Source organism: Halichoerus grypus, chromosome 6 (genome assembly GCF_964656455.1).
Source record: "Halichoerus grypus chromosome 6, mHalGry1.hap1.1, whole genome shotgun sequence".
Lineage (NCBI taxonomy): Eukaryota > Metazoa > Chordata > Mammalia > Carnivora > Phocidae > Halichoerus > Halichoerus grypus.
The window spans coordinates 130,642,919-130,652,325 of record NC_135717.1 but is presented as its reverse complement, the minus strand read 5'-3'; the positions used below and the strand labels follow the sequence as shown (position 1 = coordinate 130,652,325).

The 9,407-nt window shown below is 39.5% G+C and overlaps 1 long non-coding RNA gene across 1 annotated transcript; it reads left to right on the top strand.

The window, feature by feature from the left end:
* Nucleotides 1–373: 373 nt before the first annotated feature.
* LOC118553960 (uncharacterized) lies at nucleotides 374–6,075 on the top strand. The gene is made up of 3 exons (XR_004926285.2): nucleotides 374–501; nucleotides 4,063–4,200; nucleotides 5,953–6,075. It is a non-coding gene; the product is annotated as an uncharacterized LOC118553960 (long non-coding RNA).
* Nucleotides 6,076–9,407: the final 3,332 nt, after the last annotated feature.

The following is a 9,407-nucleotide window of genomic DNA, read 5'->3' as shown; positions in this document are numbered from 1 at the left end:
TATTTTTTTTTTAAGATTTTATTCCTTTATGAGAAAGAGCACACGCAGGGGGAAGATCAGAGCGAGAGGGACAAGCAGACTCCATCCTGAGCATGGAGTCCAATGTGGGGCTCAATCTCAGGACCCTGAGATCATGACCTGAGCTGACACCAAGAGTTAAGATGCTTAATCGACTGAGCTACCTAGGTGCCTCTCTTATTAAACTTTTTGAAGAGCAAGGTCTGCAGTTTTCAAAAATCTTCACTGATTTTTATTATCACTGTCATTTTTGTCTATTTCAGAGTTTTATGCCTATGAGAAGATAAATAGTATTTCCTTTTTGTTTTTCTAGGTGTTCTCTAATGTTTCCCCTGACTTCACACGCCACCCCTGCCTTATATTGAATGCTTAGCTAACATATTCTCATGGTTCAAAGGCCCAAAAGTACAAAACATTTTACAGTGGAAACCCGACCTTCCATACTTGTGCCCATATGCTCAGTAATTATCATGGTACCCATAGGTAAGTACTGTTCTTAGTTTCATATGTGTCATTCCAGAGTTTATGCACATATCAGTAGATATAAATATAGAGTCTCATTTTCCCACTTTTAAATTAAAGGTTGCATATTATAAATTCTCATCTGCACCTTTCTTTTCACCTAATATTATATTTTATAGATTTTCCGTAACTGTACATAAAATATTTTCTAATTATTTTTTTAGAGCTGCATAATATTATTCGTATTTCATTCAATCATTCTCCTATTGATATACTTTTGGGTTGTTTCTCATCGTTTTTGTTATAAATTATATTTGTAACAGACATTGCTTGTATCTTTTCAGACTCACCAGGGTTTTTCACTATTTTGTTTCCCCTATTTACTCCCGTGATGACCCATCTAACATGAGCCATGGCTCACTCCGACCAGACACTGTCTTGTCCCCTGCCCAAGATGTGTCTTTCACCTCCTGTTCCAGGGAGCCCAGTTACTACTGAGGCATGAGATGCACTAGGACAGACTCAGCTCTCATGCATTTAAAGCAGAACTGCAGGAAAATAAATCTTAAAGAAAACTGCAGAGAGTGAATCTTAGAAGAAAGGGAGATGGGGACCAGCAGAAAAGTGATCCACCCTTTCTCCCTCCCAAGGATTGCCCTGAAACACAGTGGATCATAGGTTCTGAGGATCCTGCAAGATCAAGCAATGAGTTTGCCTTGAAAACAGGTGGATAGCCTGCTCAGTAATAGACCTGGTGCCGGTTCTCTCTGCTTCTTTGCCTCTTTCATCTTTTCTTTCACTCTTGAGCTTGCATTCTCCAGTAAAGTAGCATTCGTGAGGGTTTGCCTCAGGCTCTGCACTTGGGAACTAAGACCTCTAAAAACCAGGGATAACCCTTGAAAGCAGCCCTCTCAGGATAGGATTTTGGACCTGTGTTTCTCTACAGTTTGATGCCAATAGGGACCCTATTGCTGGTGGTAAGTGGAGGTGGCAATGACTCCTGTTTGCAATAGTGCCACAATCACTAAGGCTTTCATCCAGGGTTAATGGCGATGAGGTACGGGGGAAACTGAGGTTCTGGCATATGCTGTGGCTATAGCACATCTCACGTTTTAGAGGATATGGCAACAATTACAGACATAAGGATTATGGAGGAGATTGGATCCTGTTCATGGCATTAGGCACCTCAAGTAAGGTCACACTGAGCCAATTACCACTGTGAGAATCTGAAGGGCACCTTGCTGGTTATTAAGCTATTGTTTCTCAGCTCCAACCCCACTTGTCTATACTTTGCTTTGTTTATTTTTTATTTTTTTAATTTAAATTCAATTAGCCAAGGTATAGTACATAATTAGTTGTTCGGTTGTTTTGTTTTTGTTTTTTTGGTTTTTTTTAAGATTTTATTTATTTATTTGGGAGAGAAAGAGAACACAAGCAGGAGGAGGAGCAGAGGGAGAAGCAGGCTCCCCACTGAGCAGGGAGCCCAATGCAGGGCTTGATCCCAGGACCCTGAGATCATGACCCGAGCCAAAAGCAGACGCTCAATTGACTGAGCCACTGGGGAGCCCCCATCATTAGTTTTTGATATAATGTTCAATACGCTTTGCTTTGTGACGCATTCTGCTTTCTGGTTTAGCAGTGGGCTCCCTGTTAGGTTTTTCCAAAAGGGAACACTAGAGGGAGACTGAAAACCTGGAGGAGAAGAAACAACCAGCTCCTTCCCGTTTTGTGTTCTGTGCCTGTCAACATCATCTCCTCAGATATACCAGCTTCCAGACCCCTCCTCAGAGGCTGAGTTCCTGCTACAGGGAGGTTCTCCAAGCTTCTGGGTTTTAATAAATCCAACCTCTGTCCTTCGATCCCCAACCCTTAGAATGGTAGCTTCTTTCTATGCTATTGCTTCTGTTATCCCAATATTTTCCTTTTGCCTTTTCAGTCTTTTCAGTTATCTATTTAACCAGTTCCTTATGATACACTGCCTCTGTTATATAACTGGATTGAGTCAAATAAATTGAAAGGAGTACCCTTTTCAGACATTATGGATGTAATATGCTATCTTGCACATCTGGAAGTGATTCTAATAGTTTACTTGGTTGGTTGACAGAACTTGGGTTCGGTGATGATCTGCATTCATTGAGATGGAGATGCAGAACTTTCCCCCATATAAGGCAGAGGTACGAATGTAAAGGCTTAGAGGATAGGGACATTGGAATGGGTTTATCGTAAGTGATCTGTACACTAACTTGATCTACCCTCATTACATCATCTTAGGTGCCTTACAGGACACTTCCTTCACTGGGGTTTTAAGCAATATGTCGGTGAGGGAAGCACCAGTACCCTAGAAAAGCTCTGTGGTCTTTGTCATCTGTAGGCCAGTCAGGATGTTGAGAGATGCTGTCATCGCAATGGGTCCCTGATTTCAATGAGAATGCTGGAATCCCAGCGTAGTAGAGCCAAGTGGCAGCACTTACCTACTAGAGATAGTGAGGACACAATTCCAGTGATAAGCACCCCAGATAAAGGGATAATCAAACCGTTTGGCCACCCACCACAGAAATGAAATAGATAGACATACTACTAAAATGTTACTTGATCTGCCTAACAGGAAAAAAAATAATCCAGGTCTCATGCCCAGAAAGCTGACTTGAGTCAAAGCCTCTCATCTTGTAGACCCAAGCAAGTTCACAAACTTTGACTGAAAAGAAGGGTAAGTCTGGGACACCTCAGTGTCAAAGGCAGACACCCAACCAACTGAGTCACCCAGGTGCCCCTTGACAGATTTCTTATGTGAAAGACAGGACCTTGATAGAAAAAGAATAGGGTCCTGAGATTTGGAATTAGGGCATTTAGGTAGGTGAGCCTAAAAGTACTGTAATGCCTAAATACTTCTAAACCCTCTAGACTGACAAAAGCAGACCCTTCCACTTACTAGGGAAAGAGGCCTTCTTCTACCTAGAGACCATGCAATGAATTCAGCTAGTATCACATAAGATGGTGCCAATTATTAGCAACATACCCCACCTCATTACTCCAGGCTGAAAACTAGGGTCAGACTTTAGAACAAGTTGAATGTGGAGGTAGTCTGCTCCAGGAAGAAACAGCTTACATATCAAGGGAATTGAATAATGTGAATCATATATAGAAGCATAAACCAGGGGAACATGTGAGAGACCAGATCTTTAGAGCATTGGACTGGGTAGGAATGTGACATACAAGGCTGGATAGGGGATATTTATTGACATGGGGACACTCATCCATCACTTGGGATTCAATGTTTTGGCAAAGGCATCTGGATCTAGTTCTCCCAATCTGCTGGGATGGTTCTCTGAAGTTTGGATACAGCAATAGCCTACATAAATGAAGTGGAGATGCCAGAATGTCCTTACATGAGATTGGGAAAGGGTTCAGGGGCTCAAAGATATGGGAATGTTAGAATGGATTTACTATGTAACACCCGAGGACCCACCACCTAACAGTTCATGAGAGGTCCTGAAGGATGGCCCCTTTTTAAAGGCAACAAAATGTACTTGTGAAATCATCACCAATATCTTTGAAAAGTGTAACAGTTGTTGTCTTGTATAGGCTGGAATTGATGATGTGAGGTGGTGTCCTGAAGTTGTAATTCTTGGAATTCCGGCGGATGAAGGGATTAAGAAATGGCAGAAGCCAGGTGGCAGCACTGAATCATCAGAGGCAAAATGGATTTAATTACCATGATGAGTAAGGTCAACATATTTCACAGTTTGCTTAGGGTAGTTTTTGCCAGTTGTCTCAGTATAATTATTAATAGTGTCAGCTCTCACTCTCAAAAGTGCCCTGGTTTTGACAATAAATCTTTGGCTACCCTAGCAATGGACAGAAAGAGTGGAATGACCATCAGGATGCCTTGATCCATAGGGATCTAGGGCAATGTCTATTAGATCATGTTTTTAGTGTCAAAAGAGAAGGACAATGGACCACAGTGTTACCTGATTTGTAGAACAACAGAAACGATTGTTAAAAATGAGAGCTGGTGAGTAGTAGGCTGATGTCAGTTATAGGAAATCGCAATTTCTCACTTCCCAGAGCTGAGCCAGTTCACAGACCCAGAGCCAACTGATTGAAGCAGAAAATGTGTACCCTTGAGGAAGTACCCTGCAATGTCATCACAAAGATATATTTTCCAATCCTTCCCCAAAGAGACTTGTGATTTTTTTTTTCCAGGATAGCTGTCCACTGAAGAAAGAATATTCAGACTTTTTGAGGGCCAGAGATAAAGAAAAATTTATGCAGTCTGGTTGATAAATGGAGTCCTGGCCCAAGTCCACCATACTGTTGATCCTGTGAGCCCATAGATTCCTACTGTAGTCATTTTCCTGGTCCTGAATATGTAATTGGAATAAATATTCTTGGCACAAACAGAACTTTTACATTTGACTATAGATTTGTGAAATAAGGACCACAGTGCTATTAAGAACCAAGTGAAAGTCCCTGAAACTGCCACCAACCCTAGGCAAAGAGAATAAATCAGAAGCAATACCATCCAAGAGAACCGTGCGATTTAGTGGCACTATAAAGACTGAAAGGATTCAGGGATAGTGTTCCCCATAATGTCAAGGCTTGATTCTTGCTCCTGTAAAAAACATGGGTAATGGGGGGATATTATTGGTATACCATAAACATAGACAACTGGTAGCCTCAGTTGCAGCTGCCATGCCAAATACGGTAGTTTTAATGAAGCAGTTCAACATAGCACTGGCATTCAGTGTCTGACTACTGATTTGGTAAATAAATGTTTTTTGCTTCATCTCAATTAGTAGAAAGGATCAAAATCATAGCAAGGACATATAGCAAGGATAAACTTATTGTCTTGACCCACACCTATGTTAACTTTCTTGCTGTCATAATGTGTCTATATGCTATTAGTCATTTTGATATCTCATGGAATATCACTCGTCCACTATAGGAAAGCAGCACCGTGTTTAGTGGACTTCTGGATTTTGGAGTAAATTGGCACTGTAATACAGAATACTGCATTGACCCATTTGTTGGATGACTTGGAAGGTTTCCATTTTCTAAGAGACCCAGAGCAAGAGAAAGCTTTGCAATAGGTCCAGGATAAAACTACAACCTTCTTTGCCACTCAGGTCACATAAACCAGCCATTAAGTTTTCAGTATACAAGTTTTTCACATCTTCTTACAGATTTATCCCTACATATTTCATATTTTTGATGTTATTTGAAACTGTGTTTTTCAGTTTTTGCTTATACACTGCTGGTATATAGAAATACAATTTATTTTCACATATTACTTTATACTCAGTAACCTTGCTAAACTTACTCATTAGTTGACGGGATGCCATGTATTAAAATGTTACCTTGTTATGTGCATATTTTTGTATTCCTAAAATATTTTTGAGATTTGTTCTGGGAACTAATGAATTTAGATACAAAAATACAAACAATCTGATCTTTTCATGATTTGGTTCACAGGTTCACGGTAGTGCTCAATGGAATTATTCTCACCTATTGAGGCAACTTCCTGAGATTAGTCATTGCCCTGTGAATTATGGTTTTGTCCAGTCTGACTTGTGGGAACAGGCACTATTACCAGCCCTTTGTGAGTGCCAGGAACTATTCTCTAATGCTTTTATTTGGGTTTTATCCTAACATTAGATGATTTCTTCACACTGATGAACTGAAGAGTACTCTGCTGATTACTTGAGGGGGATTCTGCTGATGTCAGAATTCTCTCTCTGTGAAACTCTCTCTCATCTCTAGGACTCTGGTCTGCAAACTGGCTATCTTGATCTACTCAGACTCTCAACTTTATCTCCTCAACCCAGAGTGTCCACTAGGATTTGCCTGGGTTCCCCTCCTGGTGCTATGGCGTGGAAGCTCAGAGTGATAAATTGGGGAAATCATTGGGTTCACCTCATTTTTATTTTCTCGGGATTGCTGTTTTTCATTGCTTAATATCCTTGAAAACCATTGGTTCATTTATTTTGTTTTTTTGGGGAGGGATGTTTTGGTTGGGAGGGCAAATCTAAATTCTATCACTCTATCTTGGATGGAAATGTAAGTCTCAGAAATGAATTTTAAGAATACATTTATTACATTTTATCTGAGATTTATAAGTGTTTTATAGCTTAAGGATTTTCATATTCTTTAAAGTGGTGGCATCTGCTAGTTGCCTTCCTCAACATCCAAAATCCCTTTCCTTTTCAGTAATAAAACACAGATTAAAGACACCCCTAGCTAAAAGACACAGTTCTCATTCTTCCTTGTATCTGGGTGTGAATATTTGACTAAGTGCTACTCATAAAGTTGTTAACAGTAATATTTTGAACTTCTGGGATTCTCCTTAATTTGTTTCTTTCCCCCATCCTGCTGATCGGAATGCAAGAGAATGACTGGAGCTGTGATAGCCATCTTGGTCCATAAAAAAAACTGGCTCATCAACCTGCCTCCATCTTGAACTCAGAACCAGAGAGTAATATATTTGAGATAGATTCCATTACTTATCTTCCCTGAAACAGTACTACAAAATTTTGACATATATCATGGTCATGGTTTCTCTCTCTCTCTCTCTAGTCTGCTCTGGGAAGCTCCCATGTTACAGTGAATAGACTCAGTTGACCAGACATCCAAGCCCAGTTAAACCATTTACATGTAACCAATAATAGCAGGTAGAGAAACAAGTGTTATACAGTATATCTCCCATTTACAAACCCTTTATTTATTCAACTTCTCAATGTCACCTCTACATTTTCATTTTGAATGTGGTTCTCTAAGCTTCTGAGGGGGAAAAAAAAGATCTGTTAGGTGAGAATGTTATTTATATCAATTTTCTTCTTCTCTGCTATTTGTAGCTCTAGAAGCAATTGTTTACTATATGCTAGAAGAAAGTTCAGGGATAAGATAATCTCTTCCCATCCTGTGGGATCCATATAAGGCTATAATTTTGTGGCACTGGCCAAGACTCCCTGAGAATTTCTTAGCCCTGGGGATATGTGTAATTCTTGGACCTAGTAAACAAACTCATTCATAACTTATATGTATACAATTTAATAGGACTGCCAAGGCGTGTTTGCTTGGTTATGAATTTATGTGTACAAATGACAAATACATAACACAATTTCTTTAAAAAATGTAAAATACACTTTGAATCTTATATTCTCACTTGCTTGGTAAGTGGAGAAAAGTATTTGAAAGAGAAATATTTTAAAAACTGTAATGTTGATTGCAAAATGAATTGTCATTAAAATATTGTTAATCAACATATACTATTAATTCACTCATCTATAAAACATACATTCATCAAGAGCATTGTCTTTCTTTCTCCAAACTCTTTGTATGGCTTTTTATGGCATTCTTATCCTTCAGTTGTCAGCTTGAAGCCCACCTACTTAGAAAGAACTTTCCTTGCCAGCCTATCTAACGTAGCCTCCCCTGGTTACTCTTTACCCCTTTACCTGTTTTATTTCCATTATAAGATTCATCACAGTCATAATGATCTTCCCAACAACAATTGAGCTTTATGAGGTCAGGGATTTCTTTCTCTTTTTTTTTCATCTTGTTCATCTCTGTGATCTAGAGTCTAGCACAGAGTGCAGTACCTAGGATAGTATCAGTAAAATGTAGTTGGGTCAGTCATATGAGTGAAATAGTGAGCTCTTACTATGTGCTAGGTATCACTTATCTAAGTATCCTCAATTTACTCAAAGTCTTACAGGTGAGACATGTTTTTAAATAATAAATATTAACATTATAATAAGTTTTACAGGGGTATGTGAAGGTGCTTTGCAAGCACATAGACAGATCTTCCAACTCAGAGTTTCTCAACCTCTGCCCCAGTGATATTTGGAGCCAGATAATTCTTTGTTATGGACAGTAAGAGGTTGGGGGTGGGGATTAGGGGGAGGGCTATCCTATGCATTACAGGATATTTAGCAGCATCCATGGCTTCTACATACCAGTTGCCTATAGAACCCTTCCTCTGAGTTGTGACAGCTAGAAATGTCTCCAGTCATTGCCAAATGTCCCTTGAGAGCAATATTGCCCTAGGTTTATAACCACTGATCTAACTCAATCTATATAGTAAGGGTTTGAAGTTTAAATTTGTTTTCCTATTCATCTGCCCATTATAATAGAAAAGTTGAAAGGTACAGAAGCAAAGAAAAAATCCAAAATCCTACCTAATTATGTCCTGGGATAACCATTATTTTAACATATTGACATACTTTTTTTTTTTTAATATTTTTTTAATCTTTTTTTTTTTTTCTTTGAGTAGGCTCCACTCCGAACATGGGGCTTGAACTCACCCCTAAGATCAAGAGTTTCATGCTCCACCGACTGAGCAAGCCAGGTACCCCTTGACATGTTTCTTTCAACTAACTTCACTCTATATTTTTCCTTCTTTCTTTAAATTTTTTTTATTTTTAATGTTTTCTTAAGGATTTTATTTATTTATTTATTTGACACAGAGAGAGAGAGCACAAGCAGGGGGAGCAGCAGAAGGAGAGGGAGAAGCAGGCTCCCTGCTCAGCAGGGAGCCCGATGTGCGACTCAATCCCAGAGCCCTGGGATCATGACCTGAGCCAAAGGCAGACACTTAACTGACTGAGCCACCTAGGTGTCCCTCTTTTTTTTTAAAGATTTATTTAATTGAGAGAGAGAGGGAGAGAGAGCATGTGCATGTGGCCTTCAGTGGGGGGAGGGGCAGAGGGAGAGAATCTTCAAGCAGACTCCCTGCTGAGCAGGGATCCTGACATGGGGCTCCATCCCATGATCCATGAGATCATGATCTGAGCCAAAAACCAAGAATCGGACGCTTAGCTGACTAAGCCAACAAGCTGTCCCAATGTTTTTCCCTCTTCATAGATGAGATAACATATATTAATATTATATAACTTTGACATAATATTCTTTTGCAATTAAAAAATCTT